Source organism: Lepus europaeus, chromosome 1 (genome assembly GCF_033115175.1).
Source record: "Lepus europaeus isolate LE1 chromosome 1, mLepTim1.pri, whole genome shotgun sequence".
Taxonomy (NCBI): Eukaryota; Metazoa; Chordata; class Mammalia; order Lagomorpha; family Leporidae; genus Lepus; species Lepus europaeus.
This window is the reverse complement of record NC_084827.1, coordinates 86,247,497-86,263,734: the sequence shown is the minus strand read 5'-3', so window position 1 is coordinate 86,263,734 and position 16,238 is coordinate 86,247,497. Positions and strand designations below refer to the sequence as shown.

The following is a 16,238-nucleotide window of genomic DNA, read 5'->3' as shown; positions in this document are numbered from 1 at the left end:
GGCCATGCTGAAACTAGGAACTAGAAACTCAAGTGGAGTCTACCATATGGGTGGAAATAGCAAAACACTTTATCCATCCCCTGCTGCCTCTATGGGTGTATAATAGTAGGAAGCTGGAATTAAGAGCTGGAACTGGCACTTGAACTGTAGAACTCTGACATGGACTGTATTTCAAGTGCAGACCTAATCACTCTATTAAATGCCTTCTCCTGGAATATGACCTGAGTTATGTCTTCCACATTGCTTTTTATCTATAATACTGAAATATTTTTGCTCCTCTATTTATCATTTATTGATTTCTTTTTTTTTTTTTTGGACAGGCAGAGTTAGTCAGTGAGAGAGAGAGAGAGAGAGAGAAAGGTCTTCCTTTTTCCGTTGGTTCACCCCCCAAGTGGCCTCTATGGCCAGTGCATTGCCCGGATCCGAAGCCAGGAGCCAGGTGCTTCTTCCTGGTCTCCCATGCGGGTGCAGGGCCCAAGGACCTGGGCCATCCTCCACTGCACTCCCGGGCCACAGCAGAGAGCTGGACTGTAAGAGGAGCAACCTGGACAGAATCCGATGCCTCAAGGGGAACTAGAACCTGCGGTGCTGGCGCCACAGGTGGAGGATTAGCCTAGTGAGCCGTGGCACTGGCTACTGATTTCTTTTGCATTCACTGAATATTTTCTTTGATAGCATCTAAATTTCTTTCATGACTTTTTAGTATGTTTTCTGAATCATTTCCTTCATGGTTGTTATAAGACTTACTATATACTCTTAATTTAAAAAAACAGCTTCATATTTATACTCACTAAATTCCAATGAGACATTGATACGTTAAAGTAGTTCTTTTCCATCTTTTGGAGATATTATTGTCATATATATTATATCTATAGATATTACAAATCCAATGATATATTGTATCTTTTACAATTTATATCCTTTCAAGAATTTTAAAAGATAACAATCATACATTTATCTTTTTTGATGTTACCTTTCTTTTTTTATCATTGTTGGTTCTCTTTATTTGTTCTTGTAGATTAAAGTTACAATCTGCAGTCAATTTTTTGATCAATTCTGTTTTGCTCCCACTTTGTGCTGTTTTTGGTAAATATATTACATGTCTACATGTTATGAGCATAATAATACATTACAGAATAGTACTTTATATAACTTTTTCAGAATCAGTGAAGATAAATATATATTTTACTGTTGGATTTTAATTACATAATTTCTTGTGTCAGTATTTATTTTTCTTTTGTTTGAATTTCAATTGTTCTCTGTTGTTACTCACTTTTAGCTTGAAGAGATACCTTAATATTTCTTATGAATCATATCTTCCAGGAACAAATATTCTCAATTTTTATTTATTGAGAATATCTTTATCTTGCCTTCATTTTTATAAGAAAACTTTGCTGGATGCAGGATTCTGTGTTAGTATTTTTGCTTTGTTTGTTTTGCTCTGAGAATTTTTTTCCACTGCTTTTTGGCCTTCAGTATTCCTACTAAGAAGTAATCTGTAGATCTTAATGGTATTTCCTGTGAATGGTGAATATTTTTTTGTGGCTTCCAAGATATTTTTCTTGCTTTTGCCTTTTAGCCCTTCTTCTATGACTTGTCCTTTTATAGATGTTTTCATGTTTGTGTTAAATGAAATTCTTTCAACTTCCTGAATGTTTGTTATTATTTGTCAATAAATTTTGGAAAATTTCAACCATTATTTCTTTTAATGTTTTTCTACTTCTCTCTGTGTGTGTCTCTATCTCTCTGCCTCTCCTTCTCAATCCTTCTCTCATCTCTGCTTCCTTTGGTGTTGTTTTCTATGAGGTGCGGTATTGTGTATATCCCCAGGATGACACTGACTTTGGCTTGGTTGTCTTTGATTGTCTTTTCTCTATCCACACCCAGATGTTAAACTCCATTAATTTCTGTTGCTGTGTTGTTTTGAACCATGTCATGAGACATAGTTGCTTCAAAGAACAACCCAATGAATGTCATACTCCTTTCAAGGGATAATTCATAGGGCAGTGTTTGAGGGGTTTGTTGTTGTTGTTGTTGTTGTTTTTCCGATTCTCTCTTCCCACTTCTCCTTTCCACCATTCCAGAAAATCAGTTGACTTACACTTCAGTCTACATTACCAATAATTCTATCATTCTCCTTTCACTACATCTGCTACTCTCTCTGAGAATTCCTATAACCTTGAATTTCTTGACACTCCATTACAAATAAATTCAGTTACTTTTAGGATAAAGTTGGAGATATCTGTTCTATGACTTGCTTCTCATTTCCTATTTCCACATCTGAAAAAATGTTCTCTGAACCATGGTTAACAGAAACCAAGAGGATGGCTTGTCTCTAAGTGATATTCCTTAGAAGCTAAGCACTTAGTAGGGAAAGCATCAACCCCAGGTCCCTTCAGCTTACCTTTCCCAGTGTAGAAACCCAACCTCCACATTCACTAAAATATGACCATATCCATGGTGTTCTCAGCAGTGGCACATCCAAGGTGGCTTCTTATACATATAAGATGGCAGCAGACTCTATTATTACCCATAACCAGCCAGGATGTAATCTCAATGGTAAATCTGGAACAGAAGGGCAAATATTGATATCTTTTCCTTATCAGATAGCTCAACAATGGGAGGGAAAAGAAGCCCTGGATTCTGGTAGATACCAGTCTGCAGTAGAGTTTCTGTTGCACTGAGCTGAGAGAAGGAAGGAGACTGTGGTTTTTTATCACATATCACAAACACTCTCATTCTTTTTTTTTTTTTCTTGAATGAATGTTTCTTTATTTTCTGGATACTATAGGTCATTTTTATTTTAGCCAATTACATTAAGAGATGACTGTAGAACTCCTGAAAAACTCAGGCAAAAAGTGGAACTCCTAACCTTCCAATTTTATCTTTTCTATGATTTTGTCAGTTTATTTAGTTGAGAAGTGTTATTAGAAATTTGACAGTCAAAGTTCTTTTCAGCTTTTTTTGGTACACACATAGGCTACAAAAACAGTAGACTTTACATTCATAGGAAGCAATTTGTACTTATAAATAAGTCTATTCTTTCCTGAGATCATTTCATTCTAGTAGTACCTTGCTAAGTGCAACACATGCACATTCTGGTTCTTTCTCACAGCCAGTTTTGGACTAGCAGGGTCAATACATCTACTTCCCAGTTGCTGCAGACAGTAGTGTTATGAAATGTTTGCTATTATATAATATAGATCTTCAAAATCTTTTCATTCCCCAATCTTTGTTTCCATGTTTTCTGCTGCCTAATATCTGTCTTGGTTTGGTCTGTGTTGTTATAACAAAATATCTGAGGCTGGGTACTTTATTAAGTAAAAGGGTTTATTTAGCTCACAGTTATGGAGGTTAAAGAACATAGCACCTGCATCTGCTCAGCTCTGAGGAGCGTCTCATAGTGGACAGTGTCACAAATGGTAGAAGTGTATGTTAAAGCAGTAATGGCAAACAATGGAGAAGCATACAGGGGAAGCTCCAGGCTCCCTTTTAGTACCCATTTTTGGAGGAGCTAATCCACTCCATGAGACTAGACTTAATCTCTTCTAAGATTAATCCCTTCCTCTAAACTCCAGTTAAGGTTCCACCACTTGCCATCACCCCATTGGGCACCAATCTACCGGGACATGAACTCTTGAAATACACACTCAAACCATATCCAAGACAAATGCCCAATATTCTAAGTTTTCTATATGTGAGCCATATACTTCAAGGCATTAATTTTTATTGTAATAAGGTAAGACAAATAGTTAAAACTATTTCTGAGGCCAGCATTTTGGATAAGTAGGTAAAGTTGCTGCCTGAAACACTAACATCCCATACGAACTCCTGTTCAAGTCCCCACTGCTCCACTTCTGATCCAGCTCCCTGCTAATGGTCTGGGGAAAGCAGCAGAAGATGGCCTGAGGGAACCAGCGCTGTGGCATAGCGGGTGAAGCTGCCACCTGCAGTGCCAGCACCCCGTATGGGTGACGGTTCAAGTCCCGGCTGCTCCACTTCCAATCCAGCTCTCTACTATGTCCTGGGAAAGCAGTAGAAGATGCACCCGCATGAAAGGCCTGGAAGAAGCTCCTCTCTCCTGGATTCAAATTGGCCCATCTTGGGCTGTTGCAGCTATTTGGAGAGTAAACCAGCAGATGAAAGGCCTCTCCTTCTCTCTCTGCCTCTCCATCTCTCTCTGTCTCTGCCTCTCTGTAACTCTGCCTTTCAAATACCATTGAAAGGTATTTTTTAAGAAGATTTGCAGGTATGTTGAGAGGGTCATTTATACAACATGCTGATATTAAAAGGGAGATTCATTTCCTGAAGTCCTTTTATTTCAAAAATTTATAGGAGATAAAAAAATTTGGGAGATAGACAGTGGTTTCTCAGTTCTCCTACTTTCATATAGGGCTGTTTAAGTAAACCAGCAGTTATAGTATCATGGACGAAACTTCTATAATCTAAGTGCATTTTTCTGTAAGGTATGTATTACTTATTCTCTATTTTGTCATTTCTCTCAACATTTTACTCCATGGCATGGAATTCAAGGTAAAGAGCAACATCATTTGCCTATACAGAATAAAAAGGTAATATCTCAGGGAACTATCTGCAGGTTCTGACACAGAAATCATCCATCCTCTTAATACATCATGAATCATATATTTGCATGCAGAATTTTCCAACATATTTGGTGAATTATATATGAGTATCTCTCCTTTTTCCAGAGTAAATTAAAAATAATATGACACAAGGTGAATTAATCTCTGTGGCCTTCAAAAATAGTACTGAAAATAGTAGGGGACAAGTGGCTCAGATTAGTCTGTTATCAGAATTGAATTGAAGCAGAGTGTGCATGTATCAAAGCAATTACCAATTTGTTTAAACACTCTAGGAAGAACTGTTCCTTTCTTTTCACAGCTTCAGGGAGTAGCTTCAAATGCAGAATTCAGTCTACTAACTCATAATTTCAGAACTTTTGGTTAAGTGCAAATTCCTCCTCAAATTACTCTCAGATCCTTTATAAGTCAATGACTTGTAGTCTAGAGGCAACATGTTCCATTCTTTCTTTTTCGTTCTTTCTTCTTTTTTTGGGGGGGGTCATACTTTCCTTTCAACTAGTCCAACTCGCACAAATCACAAGAGTTTTGATTTTGGATAAACTACTAACTTTCTTACCTAGACTTCCTGGTTTTGATCTCACCCACAATTCTCACCTAGACAGCTTTCCCATATCTGTTCCCTTTATTTTTTGCACTTGAAACACGGAGTTGGGCTGTCATTAGATTTAGCCCATTACTTTCCTTCATATCATCAGTTGTTTATTTTTTGTGGAAAATATTGTATCCACTCTATATAACATACAGGGTGAAGCTTTTTAGGTATGCCCAAGCAATAAACCCCAGGGTGATTCTTATACTCAAATATAAAACCATACAATACCAAGTAATGTCCTTACTTTTCCTCTAAGCATTTTCTAGAAACTTATACTCCCGTTATTAAATTGGAATGGTCTATGGTGAAATAAATATGCTTTAAAAACTTTTATCTTTAACACAAAAGCTGTGCGCAAATATCTATAGCTGTGGTACATAATTAAACTACCCACTGTTTAGAGGTCCCTGCAAAATCGACATGCAGTGGAGTTCATTTAAGAGAACAGTCACACGATTTGAACACAACATAAGCAAAATAATAATCAGAGACTAATCTTCTGGGTAATACAAAGTTTACTTAAACAGATTGATAACATCCTCACCAAGAAAATAGCAGGCATCGCTTTCACAGTTTGCTCCCTTCTGCAGGACTTACCCACCAAGGAAGGAAGTACAATTACTGAGTTTTATTGTAAATGCCCAGACCCCCCGAGGTGTTCTCAGAGGAAATCATTGGATAATATGGTGTCATTTCTCTCCGTATCACATAATGTTTGTGGTTTGTCAGAAACTATGTACACTACATTAAAATTGAGACACAAAGAGGGTTTTCACTGAGAAAACAAATTTTAAAAAAGATACCATTTTCTGACTCTTTCATTTGCTTTCCTCTTCCCCCACAGATAACTTTTCAAATCTTCTACTCAATGTTTATTAATGAGCATGGCCAGTGGTAAGGTCTCAATCGAGAGTGAGTGGTCCCACAAAATCCAATATGACGTCCATAGCTCCAGCCACGGCCTTTCACTTTCACTCTTTGATTTCGGAGCTAACTTAGTCATCCTGCAAAAGTACCAGTCACATAACTGCATTTTAAAGTCTGCAACTGGCATGAATTCACTATATGTAAAAGGGGAAGAGGAAATTTAAGACCACACTCAGCAGGGCATCACAGTTGCTAAATCCAAATTTCTAGTGATCTGGTAACTTGAAATAAGATGGTCTTTTTTGTCATCTGGCTGTTCTAATCAGACCATATACAGATATACACATATACTTTTGAATGTTAGAAATAAAAAATTTAAACTGATACTGTCAGGGTAAAATATCCTGAAATACAAGAAATTTAAATTTAAGAAGACATTTAAATACAAAATTTTATTTGGAAACATTCACATTTTTCATCTAGTCTCTATCTACTAAATTCAGAAATAAAATTTGATATATATATAATCACTTGTGATTTACTCAATAAAGTAGTATTTGTTGATACATTTCTTTGATGAATGTAAAATCGTTGAGAACATGTATTCTGTGAAGATCCAATGTTTGTGGTACAAAGTTTAAAGTCAATTAGTTTAAGATCAAATATGACTTCATTTCCATGCAAATAAATTTGGAAATAATTTTTTAATAATTATTTCTTTATTTGAAAAAGTTCTGGGTGGGGGAGGAGGAGACAGGAGAGACAGGTCTTGCATCTGATGGCTCACTCCCCAGATGGCCACAACAGCAGGCGCTGGGGCTGGCCAAAGCCAGGAGTCAGGAGCTCTGGGTCTCCCACATGAGTGGCAGGGGAACAAGCAGTTGGATCATCTTCCACCGCTTTTCCCAACCCATTAGCAGGGAGCTGAATTGGAAATGGAGCAGCTGGGACATGAACCAGCATCCATCTGGGATGTCGGCACTGTAGGCAATAGTTTCACCACTATGCCATAACGCCAGCACCCTGGAAATGACTTTTAGAGAAAACTGATCACAGGAATAGTTTAGTAATTGGCCATTTTTTCAACAATTGCTTATTTAAATGAAGTCTACCTTTTTGTAAACATGTTTTATAGTATGTCTTGGTGGAAATAAAGAGCCAGATTATGATATCTGTCATATTTCCAGACACAAACAATCTACATGGCATGGACTGAGAAAGACTGGAAAGCATTCCAGCCAATATTATCTGTTTCTCTCTCCATTTTATTATTACCATTTCTCTCCATTTTATTATTACCATTTCTCCTGTACCACTGAGAATTCTAATCACTAGTCATTATTTTTTTGCATCATTAAAAATCTTTTCTAGAAAACAAATATATCATCTAAGAAGTCATTAATAAGTCATTAACGCCTTACCTTGAGTTAAATCAAACAGACCATACAAATAGTTTACTTGAAAACCCTGAAGGAACTTAACACCAAACAGGTAATTTTGATGAGGGTAAGAATTTAAGAAACACAAATGTTTTTATAAAAAGGGCCCGTAAAATCTTGGGTGATTCAATGAAGGGAGGAAAAAATTGTGGGGAGTCATAACTGCCAGACATTAGAAGAGATGTGGAGGGGAGAAAACCTATGGCATTATTTCCCTCCAAATCTACAAATGGAAAACCTGCGTGTGATTGACAGCTTTTGAAACACAGAACAGTGTATGATTTATACTTCTAGCTTAAATAATACAGGCTTCTATGACAGCTCTCCTCTCTGTATTATGAATGACACTTCTGAGTGGGGTACAGATTTTGTAGCTCCAGCAAGCAATCTTATTCTGAACCAAAGTGTATTGACTCAACATACACACATGAACATTTTGCAGTCACATCCAAGCCTAGGTGGAAGACTTGCATACAGTGCCATCAATCACATTATCCATTAAAATCAGATCGTCCCTTATGGAATGACTAAAGATGCATCCAAATAATTCTCACACAAGGATTGATGTCAGTTACAGTGTGGGTGTGTTTGATGAAGTGCATGGGGAGGTGCATGCCGTATAGGGGATGATTTGATAGAAGGGACCAATTCACACAGGTGCTCTGACAATCCCAGCAAGAATTGTGTCTTGACCCAGCCACACCCTCACTCAACACAGAGTGTTCAGGATCTCCAAGCCTCTAGGACTATCACATATAATCACATATATTGCTCTGATAGCCAATAACTGAGACTTCAAAATAAGCATCTTTTTGAAAATCTCATGATTGGAAATTCTCTGAAGAAAATTAACAATAAAAGAATACAGCAGTTTTCATGCTTTGGGGCTATGTGTTTAAAATTTTTCTAACTGTTCATTCATTTATTTAAAACACACTTGAGTTATTATCTCCTAGAGTTGAAATTAGATATTTAATTGTCTAGAGGGAATGAAAGTCGCTCACTTTTTTAAAAGGCAACTATTTTAAAATATTTCTATAAAACGTTTCATATGATCACCATCAGCCCAAATTCTTGGCAAACATTCTCATGGGTATATATAGTTGTTTTTATAAATGTCATGCTGTAAGAACTAACTCCTTCAGAAATGTGTTTATCTTAATTAGGAAAGTCAACAGACTTCTAATTGGAAGAAATGGGCACTTTTCTCTGTGGTACGGAAGGCGTCAAAGGCCCAGTTCTTCTGCCAAACCAATCTTCCTTCCTGCCTGCCTTTTAAACCCAGGTGATTGCAGACAGTTGAGCAGGCATTATCCCCATGGCCTCCTTGCCCTGGCTCCAGCCTTTGCTACCTCTTCTCATGCCGTCTCACTCTCCTCTCTCTCTCTCTCTCTCTGTGTGTGTGTGTGTGTGTGTGACTCTTTCTGTGTATCTTTGCCTCAGGAAACCTAGGGATATTCATGGCACTGAGGCAAATAATGTGGAATTAAAAACTAAATTCTTGAGGCCTTATCCTAGCAACAAGACCATCACCATCTGTTCAGAGGACAAGCCTGCCATTATCCACTGCATTCTTTATACAAACCCCATCACCTGTGAGGGGAGAGACACTGCCCCTTTCCTGGGTTCTTTCTTTGTCACAAGAGTAAGTGGTCTGTTTCCCTCAGACCCTGTAAAATTAAAGAAAGTATATATGACCAAAAACACTTCAGCAAATTTAAAGAGAGATATCAGAGGGCCCAAAATAGCCATTCCAAAATAATCTGATAATTGGCATCTGTGCATAATAAACCTGACAAAAATATATTGTCGATGTCTCTGAACAGCCATTACATTATTAAAATTAGAAAAGAGCAAATGGAGTACTAGTATCTATAGTTTAAGTGGTAAAATGATTGTCATAGACTTTCATTTATTTTTAGCTTCAAGAATGTTATTCATTTCACCTTTCAAAACCACATCAAAATTAATATTTTTAAAAGTGGCATTAAAGTATTATTTTAGTGACTTCAGGGTGAAAATCAATCCATTTAGACATCCAGTTTAATCCAGAATGAGAATTTTTCCTTGGAAAAATGTTTCAAACAGCGAAGGCAGTAACTAGGCTACATTTTGTGCAGTAAAATTTGTATTATTAGGAATAAACAAGGTCTGTTTCCTCTCCTAAAACAGGTCAGTACAAAGGAAGCAAATATCTATAGACAGAGCATTTGAAAACCCTATTTTGCACAATCTTCAATTATTTTCTTCCTAGAAACAAATACACATGAGGATGTCTGAGCCCATAAATTTAAAAAGTATATATTTCTGAATGTCTACTGTGTACCAACTAAAATATAAAGTGCTATTGAGTACTGTCAAAAATCTGGAATATTTTATGAGAAGCACATCAACAAATAGAAAGGAGCCCTCAAAGAGATGGCATTGTGGCTCAGCAGGTTAAGCTGTTGGCTGCTGCTTATGCCAGCAGCAACCCATATTGGAGCATCCAGTTCCAGTCCTGGCTTCTCTGCTTCTCAGTCTACTCCCTGTTCATGAGCCTGGGAAAGCAGCAGGACATGGCCCAAGTGCTTGGATTCCTGCCACCTACATGGGACCCAGATGGAATTCTGGGCTTCTGGCTTCAGTAGGGCCCAGCCCCCAGCAGTTCCAGGCATTTAAGGAGTGAACCAGCAGATGGAAGATTTCTCATTCTTTCTCTCTCTCTCTCCCTTTCAAATAAGTAAATGTTTTTTTTTTAAAGAAATAAACCCCCGACCTAATAAAGTAATAGCTGTATAACCATAACCAACGTTTAGTTAGTGTTATTACAGTCACCCCAGAATATCCATGGTTCACTATGGATTCAGCCAACCACAGATTGAAATTACTGTAAAAGAAAAATTGCCTGTACTTAATGTATAATTTTTCTTCTTGTCATTATTCTCTAGACAATACAAAATAACTATTTACAAAGCATTTACATTGCACTAATTATTATAAGTAATCTGTAGATGATTTAAAGTACACAAGAGGATACAGATGGGTTACATGCAAACACTGAGCATTTGGACCTGAGCATTTACAGACTTTAGTACCTGTGGAAGGATCCTGGAACCAATCCCCCAAGGATGCAGACAGATGACTGTGCTTTTAATTTATTTTGTCTTACATTATCTCATTTGATTCTCATAGAAGACCCACAAGGTAGACTGAACAGTTATCATTGGAACCCAGTTCAAGATGAAGGAATTCACATTCAGGGTCGTGTGTTAGTGTGCCATAACTCTAACCTGAGAATTCATAAACTTCTTAGTCAAAAGATGAAACAGCTTTTAAAGAGCCATTGTTTTGATGCATACCATCAAATAGGAAACACACATGAATGTGAAGATTGAAGAGAAAGTAACAAAGCCTTTTGGTTTTTTTGGACAGATTACAGACATACTTGTTAGCTGGTGTTCAAAAATCTCAATTGTTTCTGGCACAGGCTCCATTTTCATACATTCTCTAAGGTATCTGTAAAATAGGAACCCAAGTTACTCATGTGACTGTTATTTACCTTTTTTTTTTTATTATTGCACCTTGTATTCCTTCTGTCTGTATATCGGGCACTAGCAATTTCCTGCAGAGTCCCCACATGGCTTTTGTTAAAGTTGTCTTAGTTGCAGCCACAGTTGGAAGTTCTTGCTAGTGAGGGAGGCAATCTGAGGAGCAGCTGAATCTTCTTCATCCCATTCAGGATTTTGCTTGATCTCAAGATATGATTATGAATAATGGATAGAATATGAGAGTACCTCAAAAAGTTCATGGAAAATAGAGTAAAAGATAAGCTTATTTAGCACAAAAGACATGGAGTGGATTGAAATTATGTTTTTGCAAAAGTTGAAAAAACAAAAAAGAAAGGAAGGAAGAAGGGAGATGATGGAGGGACAGTAGGAGGGAGAGTAGGAGCATGATTATTTTCTTAGACTCGTACATATTAAATATATGAAATCTGTTCTCTTTATATTAATAAAACTTTTAAAATGAGATCCATACAAAGAGTCTTAAAAACAACATTCAAAAATTGAGAAAACTTTGCACCAAAGAACCTTATCTTTTAATTCCATTTTCAATAAACTTTCTGAAATATCTTCATATACTTGAATAATTGAGTCCAGTCCAAGGAGAGTAAGAGGAGAAATTATCGAATGGGCCACCAAATGAAGAAAATTGCATTTGTATTACTCAGGTATTAAACTTAACATTGGCTATTTATATATCTTTTAAGTAAAAAGGTTTCTTTTAGCTAAGGTCACCAACCATTAAAGTTTGCTCAGATTTAAGGGGGGTATCCAGAATTCAAGACTTTGAGAGCTAAAATTAGGAAAGTACCAGTCAAACCAAGGTGAGATTGTCACTTAGTTGTGAGGTGAGATAGGTTGCAATTTAATTTGGAATCATAACACTCAGGATTTAACATTTTGGGAAAAGAGGATTGAAAAGGATGTGGGTTTCCATTTGTAGACTCAAGAGCTCCAAATGCACCTATGTGACATAATGTTGGGATTTAAAACTTAATTTATACAGGCAACTCTTAATGATCTTGTCAGTATGAAACCACTGCCAGCATTATGTTGTTGGCTTACCTTGTGCCACCATAAAAAGCTGGCTTTGCCTCTCCCATCTCCTGCCTGCTGCTGAATTATCTATTTACCCTTTCATACCTATGTTCCCCTTTGTTAAGCATGAGTACTTGATAATTTGTTAATAATGTGAAACAACAGCAAAATAATCCTCAGCCCACCACTGTTTTTAATAGTATGAGAATGTTGACCTACTACTCAGGGAAAGAAATGAAACTCAATGGATTGAGGTTGTCAGGGCCCCATCCCATTAGTCTGAAAATTGAATTTTAAAAGGAGAGAGGAAGGAAAATATCAAGAATTATCCAGTCCTTCCCATGAAAAGTACATTTTACAGATAACTAAATAATGAAATAAAATGTTGCTTTTAGAAGAATTACAACTAGTACATACAGAAAAATGATAGAATTAGAAAAATAACCATTTTTGCAATTCTGAAAGAAATGATGGATACAGGCATGATCATCAGTAAATGTAGAATCAATAGGGTTTTTTTATACTGTTTGTTGAACACTTTACTTAGTATAGAGTTAATCTTATGTGCATAAAGTTAATTGAAAATAAATCTTAATAAAAAATAAGAATGGGAACAGGAGAGGAGGAGGAAGGATGGGAGGGCTGGTGGGAGGGCAGGTAAGGTGGGAAGAATCACTATGTTCCTAAATTTGTATTTATTAAATACATGAAGTTTGTATACCTTAAATAAAAGGTTTCTGGATAAAAGAAAAAAAAATCCTTAGCTTTATTTAAAAAAAAAAAAAAGTCATTGGAACATTAAGAGTTTGACATCACTATTCAGGCTCATACAAAATCAAGTCATTATGTGTCACAAAAGGCAAACACAGAATCATCTGAATATTCCATCCTGGAAAAAAAAAATTAGCACCTAAAATGAATCCAGTGGATGCCTCTAGCTGCTTGCATGTTAACCCTTTGCCTACTTCTGATCGCACCTCTAGGGACTTTATAATACACTGCAAGCAAGCATGTGCTTCCAGGAAAAACTTCAACCAACTGGAACAGAGAACACATGGATAAACTTGGGAAGTGTTCTCTGAGCTTCTCAAAGGTCTCTGCTATGTACAGCAGACACAACAATAAACCATCATCAGATGGACTTTGCCTGTTTCACTCTCCCTCACTCACTCCTGTCACATAGAGCCACCATCCAATAAACCACTGGTACCAGCACTGGAACCTTTGTGAGGAGTCCCACTTTCAGAAAAGCTCTAAGTTTTTAATGATTTAATTTAATTTTAATTTGAATTTTAATGATTTAATTTTAAATCATCCATTTTCAGGAAATACACAGAGAACCTAGCTAACTAGCAGCTCAAGAAATGAGCAACTTTCCCAGGACAAATGGCTGTTATTTCCAATCAATTGACTGCATGAGAAGGAAAGAAGGAACGGAAGGGGAAAGCAAGCCTGGGAGAGAGGAGTGAGGGAGGAAGCCTTCCACAGAGTACAGATAAGGCCAAAATATAACAGCCAAGTGACAATGTGTGCATCTTGTTTGAATCCCGATTGAGTTAAACAGCAATAAAAATGTATCTTGCAAATAAGTGGAGGGATTTGAGTATAAACAGTGATATTTTTTTAAAATTTGAATAATGTTGCTAGGTGTGATAACAGCAAAATGGAAGTAGTCATGTAAAAATTTTTTATGTAAAATTTTTTAAAGCCATATCAAATGAGCCACATGTCAAAGAATTCTTGAATGAAATAATAATATCTTATCTGGAATTATTTTAAAATATTCCAACAAGATAAAAAACTAGATAATTGAGGAATAGACGAAACCAGATTTTTAGAATTCTGATCACTGTTGAAGGTGATGCAGGGACTAGGGAAATCATTATTATTACTACTCTCTATATATTTATGTTTGAAATTTTCTATAATAAAAAAGTTAAAAAAGAAAATTTTTATGGCTTGAAAAACCCTACATTCAAATTCATAAAACAACATCAATTTAATTTGTTCCTAATTTAGTTGACTTAATCATTTAATAAGACAATTTAAGTTTAATTCTATTTGTAAGAGGAGGGACTAGAAGTAGTGTAGGTGCCACAGTGGTGCTACCACTACAAACTACTAAATTATCAAAAACCTTCTCAACTTTAGGTTACCAGAAGAAAAATCTTGGGTAAGTTATTTTATCACTTGTTGGCACACTCTGGAGTACTCTTCAGTTTCTGTGAATTCAAAAATTAAAAAAAAAATCTATTTAAATATCAGTCTATACCAAATTTAATTAGGAAGCTGTGGAGAGGAAAATTAACACCAACTTTAATTTGTATTTATATTTTGAAAATGTTCTGAAATGCATTGTTTCTGAGGCCAGCACTGTGGCGTAGCAGGTTTAGCTGCTGCCTGCAGGGCTGGCATCCCATAAAGGTACCAGTTAGAAACCCGGCTGCTCCACTTCTGATCCAGCTCTCTGCTATGGCCTGGGAAAGCAGTAGAAGATGGCCCAAGTCCTTGGGCCCCACACCCAGGTGGAAAAAATGGAGGAAGCTCCTGGCTCCCGGCTTCAGATCGATGCAGCTCCAGCCATTGCGAGCAACTAGGGAATGAACCAACAGATGGAAGACCTCTCTCTCTCTCCTCTCTCTGCCTCTCCTTCTATTTCTGTGTAACTCTGACTTTCAAACAAATAAATAAATCTTAGTTAAAAAATAAATAAATAAATCTTTTTTAAAAAAAACATAGAAAATTAATTAATTTAAAAAATATATTATGTAGGATCTCTGTCTTTAATGTGCTGTACACTGTTATTTCATGCTATAACTAGTACTCCAACGGTAGTTTTTTCACTTTGTGTTGCTATATGGGGCAAACTGTTGAAATCTTTACCTAATATATACTAAACTGATCTTCTGTATATAAAGAGAATTGAAAATGAATCTTGATGTGAATGGAAGGGGAGAGGGAGCGGGAAAGGGGAGGGTTGCCGGCGGGAGGGAAGTTATGGGAGGGGGGAAGCCATTGTAACCCATAAGCTGTACTTTGGAAATTTATATTCATTAAATAAAAGTTTAATAAATGAAAAAAAAACCGAAATGCATTGCTTCTGCTGATTCTTACATGATCATCGACAGTAAAAAGTCCTATGCTATACAACAAGTGACTGAGTGAACATGAGTCACTTGAAATAAGGTGCTTTCTCTTCTCTTTTCTTCTCTTATATAAAGGCCTAGTTGACCATACTTGGAAATGTCACCACCATCAGGGAGCTACTTGAGTGAGGGCACTTTTAAAAATATATTAATTTTTGTATCCCTAGCACCTAAAAGAGCATTTGACACATTATAAGCACTTGATAAATATTAATGCTTAAATCTTTTAAATCCTTTATTGAAGTAATAATTGGATCATCTGTCTACTTCTCTCATCATCACTGCCATTCCATTAGTCTAAACTAGCACTGCTGTCTTCTCTCAAATTTCTAACTGACTTCCTCCCATTCACAGTCAGCAATACCATCTACATTGCATGCATAATTCTCCATAAATGTAAATACGATTACATGACAATACTCACATGCATACACATGCACATACACATACAAAGCCATTCAATCACATTACATGGCTCTAGGCTGTTAATACAATTATATAAATATGTCATTATCCATCTACTGAGTTATTATTCAATCCATGTATGTCTTCCCTAACACATCTCAAGCCCCAGAAACTGAGTTTACATTGGTCCTTATCTCTATTTCTAGGGCCTTACATATTGCTCAAAACATAATATGTGATCTATAATTTTGTCAAAACAATTCATCCAGTAGCTGAATTGTAACTTGCCTTGAGTTACTTAGCATATCATTTTCATTATTCAAACTAGCCAAGTAAAACAACCTGGTGAAGAAAAATTTGAGTTAAATTATTAGAATTGTTTCTGCTTGTTAACAAACTACTATGCTACCTATAAGATTGTAGCAATACTAAACAGCAAAGCAACAACTCTATCTCGTTGCCAGAGTGAGCCTGCTTATCAACTCAAGGAAAGAATCTATAATCTTGCCATTACCTATAGTGGATATATAAAGATTGAAAATACATTTGGTAGACTTCAAGAGCACATGCCTTCTAAACAGGCAGCAGTGACAAAATAAGTA

The 16,238-nt window shown here is 36.4% G+C and overlaps 1 pseudogene; it reads left to right on the top strand.

Moving 5' to 3' along the window:
* The window catches only part of LOC133762900 (hydroxyacylglutathione hydrolase, mitochondrial-like), a 57,855-nt pseudogene that overhangs the window by 14,191 nt on the left and 27,426 nt on the right, over positions 1–16,238 (top strand).